Below are 9,672 nucleotides of genomic sequence, written 5' to 3' on the forward strand. Positions count from 1 at the left end.
GTGTGTGTGTGTGTGTGTGAACATGTTAATGCGGTGAAGAGCAGGCAGAGAATGCTAGTTGAGACTGAAACATATTCCAGTGGGTGAGCTCTCATCATGTCACAGGTCTGACAGTGAGAGGGAGTTATTGGTATGGAGAGGCAGCTCATATTCCACAGGAGAGTCAACTCTCACCCCTCCTTCACAACAATGAACAGAACATCCTCTCAGCTCTATTTCTGTATGCCCAGGTCCTAGCACATTGATAGAGATTGTTTTACATTTTAATAGCTTGCTAAATTCATCCAGGTTTGGAATGGTTTAGGAGTTGAAGGAGAGGTTTAGAGCTGGTTGGTCCAATGGATCTAACTGCTAATGCAGGCTAATAGATAGAGAACACTTGGATAAAAGTTGTCCACTTTAGGAAGCTCAGCACCCACTCTACCTTAACCTGACCTTGACCTCAACACTGTATTTTATCCATATAATTTACCGTCCCCCATAGAACTCAACATAACTGAGATACATACATCACCCAGTGGAGGCTGCTGAGGGTGGGACGGCTAATAATAATGGCTGGAATGGAGTTAATGGAGTAGTATCAAACACATGAAACATGGTTTTTATGTGGTTGATGTCATTCCATGGACTCCATTCCAGACATTATTATGAGCCGTCCTCCCCTCAGCAGCCTCCACTGACATCACCAATATTAAACACTGAGTATACAAGACATTAAGCACACCTGCTTTTTCCATGAAATAGACTGACCAGGTGAAAGCTATGATCTCTTATTGATGTCACTTGTTAAATCCACTTCAAACAGTTTAGATGAAGGGGAGGAGACAACTGAGACATGGATTGTGTATGTGTGCCATTCAGAAGGTGAATGGGAAAGACAAAAGATTTAAGTGCTTTGAAAGGGGTATGTTAGTAGGTGCCAGGCACAACGGTTTGTGTCAAGAACTGCAATGCTGCTGGGTTTTCCATGCTCTACCGTTTCCTGTGTATATCAAGAATGGTCCACCACCCAAAAGACATCCAGCTAACTTGACACAACTGGTGGAAGTTTTGGAGTCAAAATGGGCCAGCATCCCTGTGGAACGCTTTAGACACCTTGTAGAGTCCATGCCCCAATGAATTGAGACTGTTCTGAGGGCAAAAGGGGGGGGGTGCAACTCAATATTAGGAAGGTGTTCCTAATGTTTGCTATAGTCAGTGTTTAACTTGTATAATGATCACCAGCACACCCTTATACCACCCACCACTGCGACCTGTATGCTCTAGTCGGCTGGCCCTCACTACATATCGTCGCCAGACCCACTGGCTCCAGGTCATCTATAAGTCTATGCTAGGTAAAGCTCTTCCTTATCTCAGCTCATCGGTCACGATAACAACACCCACCAAGCGCTCCAGCAGGTATATCTGTCACGACTTCCTCCGAAGCCGGTCCCTCTCCTTGTTCGGGCGACGTTCGGCGGTCGACGTCACCGGCCTTCTAGCCATCGCCAATCCACCTTTCATTTTCCATTTGTTTTGTCTTGGCTTCCCATACACCTGGTTTCAATTCCATCATTACATGTTGTGTATTTAACCCTCTGTCCCCCCCCCCCATGTCCTTGTCCGGAATTGTTTATTGTAGTGCTTGTGCACGTTATGCTGGAGTGTGACGGGTTTTACCTATTGATTTATTTGTACTGTTTACGGTGGTTTTATTTATTAAACTGCGCCGTTGTAAGGCAGTTTTGCTATCCTGCGCCTGACTTCTCTGCCGCCAGTACGCACCCCTTACAATATCTCACTGGTCATCCCCAAAGCCAACACCCCCTTTGCCCACCTTTCCTTCCAGTTTTCTGCTGCCAATGACTGGAATGAATTGCAAAAATTGATGAAGCTGGAGACTTATATTTCCCTCACTAACTTTAAACATCAACTGTCTGAGCAGCTAACCGATTGCTGCAGCTGTACATAGCCCATCTGCAAATAGCCCACCCAATCTACCTACCTCATCCCCATATTGTTTTTATTTACTTTTCTGCTCTTTTGCAAACCAGTATCTCTACTTGCACGTCATCATCTGCTCATTTATCACTCCAGTGTTAATCTGCTAAATTGTAATTCTTCGCTACTATGGCCTATTTATTGCCTTACCTCCTCACGCCATTTGCACACACTGTATATATACTTTCTTTTTTTCTATTGTGTTACTGACTGTACGCTTGTTTTTTCCATGTGTAACTCTGTGTTGTTGCTTGTGTCGCACTGCTTTGCTTTATCTTGGCCAGGTCGCAGTTGTAAATGAGAACTTGTTCTCAACTAGCTTACCTGGTTAAATAAAGGTGCATTTTTTTTTTATATAAATACCTTTATGAAGACAAATGAGAAGAATGTGGAAGTTAACTTCAGAAGCACAGAGACCCAGTCAGACAGCGATCACAGACAGACAACCATTCAGAGACACATTCATCTCTCTATTGTCATCGTCCCAGCATGAAGAAAATATGGCTTCTGCATCTACAGTACAGAACCCAGAATGATGCCACTTAACTGCAAACACCTCCTCAGATTTGGCTTGGTATCTGAAAAGAAACATAGGAAGGGAAGGCAGAAATCAATAAACGCCATCTACGCCTGAGGGGTCCCCCAATTTCCTCCAAACCACTCTACCCCCTGGGCAGTGGGGGAAACAATGGCGGAGCATCAATACCTGCAATTGGGGGAATGTAGTTGGGGTGGGAGACAGCAGGGCTCACAGCACAAATGGGTCACCTCTCCTCCAGACACTAAATGGGCCCCAATCGTTTGCATCAATTCAGTCCGGTGGGAGACAGAGGACAGGTTGGGGTATGGGAGCCATTAAGACTGCTTGGGAATAAAAGGCAGTAACAGGGGAGGTAGAGGGGTGTGGATGTTTGAGGTCAGGTAGAGATAGGGACACAGGGTGGTATAGGTGTTTTCAATTACCGGCAAATTCAGAGCAATTTCCTCATCTTTCCGCCAAGCCCCCCCTCTGTGTGGGTGATTGGAGGCTCACACAATAGAGGCGGGAAGATCAGCATCAGTTGTGTGGTTGTTTGAGTGGGGGTGGGTGGATAAAGGTATACAGGGGGTGTTTTTTCATTTGTGTGTCTCATTTTACCTTTCTCAGTCACCTTGCAGCTTTATATTGAGCAGTGTTTTTATAGAAAAGGTAAAAAATATTGTTTCAAGTTCTCCGTAGATATTGATAAAAAAACTTCCTGAATACTGATATACGTACTTATGGATTTAAAGATAACAGACAGACAGGATGGATTAAGTATATTGTCCCAATGAATAGGGCAAAAACAGTTTGTGTTTCTGCAGACTTCACAAGAGGAATCTACCATCTAAAGGGCATACCTTGCAGGGTGTTTCCACAATATCCTGTACAACTTTTGGAAAAGGAGGAGACAGTTTTTACACTCAATCAGGTGTAAGATGTACTGTATGAGAAAGACTAAACAGTAAAAATCCTTGTTTCACCAAGGACAAAGAAACTGCAGTAAGTAACATACTCACATACTCTCAACTACTTCAGCTTCCGACTAAAGCTGGCGTTGGGAAGCAGTTCTCTTGTAATCAGCTTGTCAGATGAAACTGTTTTGTGTCATCTGGTTAAACACTTTACTTTCCCTGTCTGCGACTGAACCAACTTCAAAGGGCCCCGTAGCCTACAGTAAAACTCTAGACAGAAAGTTCCCCCCTGCAGATGTTGCCACATGAACATATGAGAGCCTTGATAGCAGGTACTATCAACGATATCACTTCCCCTGCACCCTGACTCCTCTATGAGGAGAGGGTAGCCATGTTACACACTCACTGTAATGTTATAACATTTTCTCATTTTGATATTCAGAAAATATGTTGCACCCGCAATTCAGCTCTCTTTCTCTCTCTCTCGCATCTATCTATGGGGGTGGATGAGGGTTCTTGGGGTTTTCCATATCTACTTCTGCATGCACATTCCCAATGTATGTACCAGATGGGCAAACACACAACGCTACTACTGGTGCCACTTGAGCATGTCTTTGTCGTAGATTATTAATCAGTGGAGTAAACAGTAGTAAATGTCATGTTGAGTGCATTTGATTGGTCCCCGAGTGCTCCATCAGATTAAAGTGTAAATAGATAGTTAACACTCACATGCCAGTGTAGATCCACACACAAACATTTAACGAGTGTGTCATTAAACCATACACTGTAGCAATAAGAACACCCTGCTTTTCGTCTCCTTAAAACAACAGACAATCACTTGACTGCAATGTGCATAATCACTAGAAATGTCTAGAAACCCAAATTGCTTGACAATGTGTTAAAGATAAATGATTGTTTCCATATCTCTGGTGCCTAGGCCATACTGTGCACAGGTTGTATAGACAGAGCTGCAGGGCACAGAGTACAAAGTAAACCATTTCCTGATCTCTGTTATTTCAATCATAAATAACAAACCTACAGTATTCCAAAACCATAATTTTCAGTTCAAACAAATACTGACTGCAACTCACAAGCATAAAATCTGTTCAGCGACACACCACTGTACCCTAGTGGAAGTCCCAGTGCTTGCATGTGAATATTGCCTTGCACTTCACTGGGCACCATTGTTCCTATATCCCTAGGTGGAGGAATGGATGGGTAGATTGGCAGACTCCCATTGGACGAAAACAATGGTCAATAGTGCAAAGCCTTTAGCAGCACCAAGCTCCTAAAGCCTATGCCTCCTCACCACATTCCCCTGACTAGCATCACACAGATTACTGACAGACGGGAAGAAGCACATTCTATACTATGTCTGTATGAGAAAGAGTGGGATTGTGCATGTATGTTTATTGTAATACTGTGTGTGTGTGTGTGTGTGTGTGTGTGTGTGTGTGTGTGTGTGTGTGTGTGTGTGTGTGTGTGTGTGTGTGTGTGTGTGTGTGTGTGTGTGTGTGTGTGTGTGTGTGTGTGTGTGTGTGTGTGTGTGTGTGTGTGTGCGCACGTGCGTGTGTTGCAGATATTGATCACAGATCTCTAAATTAAGATAGCGCAATCAAACATCAATGACAAGCTTCCAGGATACATATTCCAGAGCTAAAACGGTATAATGGGACGTCTTTGTAAAGCAGCACAACATCACAGTATGATCTCTGGTTTTGATGAGGGCAGAATCCCCAAATAAACATCTCTGAATGGGTTTCAAAGGCAATAGCTCAGTGAAAGATGAAACCTATCAACTGGTTACTTTAATTTATTATGGCCTGCCCCTTCTGTCTGTCTTCACCGGTCTACAGGAACTCACAGACTGTTAACGCTAACCTGTTTCTACACTGAGCCACATACTCTCTATGATCTATATTTAACTCGGCTTGTGTTAGAACGGGGCTGTGTGTCAGAGGGTTGATGATTGTGCATATGAGGTAGGAGCTCAGTGTCATTTTCCAACAAGGCCTCTAAATTTAGCCTGGTTAAAGGCAGCAGCGAGCCGAGCGGGTGGTGACCTACTCCTATCGAACTACAAACTGCTCTGGTCCAGCTGTTATTCCGTCAGCTGTTCCTATTTTTTCTTTTTTTGTTGGTGTGTGTATGTCTTGGTACCACTTGTGTTTTGGTGGAAAGGAAGGGGTGAGTTGTAAATGCTTTATCTGATGATTGCTAGTGTTGTTTATTGGACATGGGCACATTTGCTGTACTAGTTGACATTTGAGGATATGGTATAATCAAATATTTTACAATATGTATAATATGACATTAGTCTAACAAATTAGGGAGTTAGAGATTTGCACAGATTTAGCTAATAATAACTGAAAAACATTCCACTTATTTTGGTAGCTACATGTTTTTTACCCACTGTTTTTACCCACTGTGTTGGTCAGCATGTGCAGTGCAGTTGTTGATAATTTCTTAGTAATTTCAAGGGTGCCTGGATATCTAACCCTGTACTAGGGATTGCCATTACTGAGAGGATGGCTGAGGGCTACTTGGCATAGGGACTGTTTATCTGTGACCGGACCAATGCTTTTTTGCAAGTCACAGCTTTGTGATTTGCAACAGGGAGTCAGTCAGCCAGAGGCGAGGGATCAGTCAGAGGGGCTATTAAGCAGGAGTGGTATAAACAGGCCTGACCCCCTGGTACGAGAGGCCTATCTGATGACTACATCAACTATGTGACCGCAGGGCCCGATGGCCACGTAGGGCCACCTCATACAGCCACAGCAGCAGCATGGCGCCATGCTGGGGACCAGCTGCTCATTAGGTTCCCCATCTTCTTCATGGGCTGGCCACACTTCTTCCAGGATGTGACTGAGATCTCAGCCTGCCCCATGCTCACCGCCATCCTAGACGAGCACTTTGCACCCACCAATCCCCGGAGGGCGGAGGCGAGACCTGGCCTGGAGCGCTGTGCTGTCTGTGTATGTGCTGGCTGGCCAGATGGCCCTGCACTGCCACGAGAGTGGCATGGACGGAATCGTGTCTCAGTTTAAGGAGTGTGTGGGGGGTTATGTGGAGAGGGTCATCTGTCCAGAGATTAGGGACAAGGGTGGATGGGTAAGTTCACTGGTCAAGGTTCTTCACTGGCATAGTAAGACTAGGATACAGTTTACAATGCGGTTACGTTGTACTGTTGTTGTGAATCTGGCATTCTAACTCCTCGGATCTAGTTATGTTTACTGTTGTTGGTAGACAGGCTTTGTGAGCTGCTTTGGGCAGAAGCAGGACTTGGAGGCCCAGGTGAAGAATGTGTGCTGCTGGACTCTATTGCTATTGGTCACCAGCATCCTATCCTATTTCCTGTGGAAACAAAAAATAGCTTAAACAACACCCCCACCTGGTGACCACAATCAGATAGCTCTAAAAGTCTGCTTTGTGAATAAATATTTCCCCAAAGCCTCTCGTTTCCAAACGCATCTCAATGACCCGCTATCCCCTATTTTAAACCATCGAGTGGTGCAATAACATTTTTTTTTTTAACAATAACATCAACAATGCACAGCATACATACATTCACATCATGTGTATCATGTATGAGTAACTTAAAACCTCTGAATCATAATGGTAATAAACATTATCTTAGTAATAGCTTTTTTCACAAGTATGGGGTCCATTAGTACAAAACTCAAAACAGATCATCAAAAAAGCATTTGTTTCAAAACTCTAAGCACATTTTCAATTGACTATGTACAATACACAAAATCATACAGTCACTGTTTCATCTAGAAATACGTTTCACATTCAAATAAAATAAAATTTTAATGGTCACATACACATGGTCAGTAGATGTTATTGCGAGTGTAGGGAAATTCTTGTGCTTCTAGTTCTAGCAATATCTAACAAGTAATCTAACAATTCCACAACAACTACCTCATACACACAAATCTAAGTAAAGGGATGGGATAAGAATACATATGTATAAATACAGTTGAAGTCGGAAGTTTAAATACACCTTAGCCAAATACATTTAAACTCAGGTTTTTCACAATTCCTGACATTTAATGCTAGTAAAAATTCCCTGTCTTAGGTCAGTTAGGATCACCACTTTATATTAAGAAAGTTAAATGTCAGAATAATAGTAGAGAGAATGATTTATTTCAGCTTTTATTTCTTTCATCACATTCCCAGTGGGTCATAAATTTACATACACCCAATTAGTATTTGGTAGCATTGCCTTTAAACTGTTTAACTTGGGTCAAACGTTTCGGGTAGCCTTCCACAAGCTTCGCACAATACGTTGGGTGAATTTGGTCCATTCCTCCTGACAGAGCTGGTGTAATTGTGTCAGGTTTGTAGGCCTCCTTGTTCGCACACACTTTTTCAGTTCTGCCCACACATTTTCTATAAGATTGAGGTCAGGGCTTTGTGATGGCCAATCCAATACCTTGACTTTGTTGTCCTTAAGCCATTTTGCCACAACTTTGAAAGTATGCTTGGTGTCATTGTCCATTTGGAAGACCCATTTGCAACCAAGCTTAAACTTCCTGACTGATGTGTTGAGATGTTCCTTCAATATATCCACATCATTTTCCATCATCATGATGCCATCTATTTTGTGAAGTGCACCAGTCCCTCCTGCAGCAAAGCACCCCCACAACATGATGCTGCCACTCCCGTGCTTCATGGTTGGGATGGTGTTCTTAAATCACAAATCCATGTGAGATAATAAATCACACATGAATTAAAAAATAAAATAACTTGTTTTTAATATTATAACTTGGTATGCTAGTTCTGAACGTCACATGCTAATGTAAAAAGCTGGTTTTTGATATAAATATGAACTTGATTGAACAAAACATGCATGTATTGTATAACATAATGTCCTAAGATTGTCATCTGATGAAGATCATCAAAGGTTAGTGCTGCATTTAGCTGTGATTTGGGTTTATGTGACATTATATGCTAGCTTGAAAAATGGGTGTCTGATTATTTCTGGCTGGGTACTCTGCTGACATAATCTAATGTTTTGCTTTCTTTGTAAAGCCTTTTTGAAATCGGACAGTGTGGTTAGATTAACGAGAGTCTTGTCTTTAAAATGGTGTAAAATAGTCATATGTTTGAGAAATTGAAGTAATAGCATTTCTAAGGTATTTGAATAACGCGCCACGGGATTCCACTGGCTGTTACGTAGGTGGGACGAAATCGTCCCACTGGCCCTAGAGAAGTTAATCTAACCACAGTGTCCGATTTCAAGAAGGCTTTACGGCGAAAGCAAAACATTAGATTATGTTAGGACAGCACCTAAACAAGAAAAACCACACAGCCATTTTCCAAGCAAGCAGAGGCATCACAAAAACCAGAAAGTCAGCAAAAATAAATTACTAACCTTTGATGATCTTTATCAGATGACACTCCCAGGACTCAATGTTACAAAATACATGTATGGTTTGTTCGATAAAGTTCATATTTATATCCATAAACCCCATTTTACATTGGCGCGTGATGTTCAGAAAATGTATTCCCACCAAAACTGCCGGTGAATGAGCACATCAATTTACAAAAATACTCATCATAAATGTTGATAAAATTTACAACAGTTATTGAAATAATTATAGATATACTACTCCTTAATGCAACCGCTGTGTCAGATTTTGAAATAGCTTTTCGGCGAAAGCACATTTGTCAATATTCTGAGAACAGAGCTCAACCATCAAAGCAAGCTATACAGATACCAGCAAAGTTCTGGAGTCAACTAAACTCAGAATTAGTATTATAAATATTCCCTTACCTTTGATGATCTTGGTCGGAATGCACTACCAGGACTCCTACTTCCACAAGAAATGTTATTTTTGTTCGAAATACTCCATGTTTATGTCCAAATACCTCCGTTTTGTTCGTGCGTACAGATCACTATCCAAAGGCATAACGCGTGAGCGTAAAGTAAGAGACAAAAAGTCAAATAGTTCCATTACCGATCGTGGAAACATGTCAAACAATGTTTACAATCAATCCTTAGGGTCTTTTTAAAATAAAACGTCGATAATATTTGAACCGGACAATAGTGTATTCATTACAGAAGAAAAAGAATGAGCGGCGCCCCAGCGTGAGCGCGCAGTAAACAACTCACTGCTCCCAGGCAGTCCACTGATAGACTGAGCTCCTATTCTCTGCCCAGTAACAGGAAACGCATGAAACAAGTTTCTAAAGGCTGTTGACAGCCAATGGAAGCCTTAGGAAGTGCAAAATGACCCCACAGACACTGTA

The 9,672-nt window shown here is 42.2% G+C and overlaps 1 pseudogene; it reads left to right on the plus strand.

Moving 5' to 3' along the window:
- Positions 1-5,991: 5,991 nt before the first annotated feature.
- LOC106580221 (uncharacterized) lies at positions 5,992-6,792 on the plus strand (annotated as a pseudogene).
- Positions 6,793-9,672: the final 2,880 nt, after the last annotated feature.

This window comes from Salmo salar, chromosome 20 (assembly GCF_965601325.2).
Source record: "Salmo salar chromosome 20, fSalSal1, whole genome shotgun sequence".
NCBI lineage: Eukaryota > Metazoa > Chordata > Actinopteri > Salmoniformes > Salmonidae > Salmo > Salmo salar.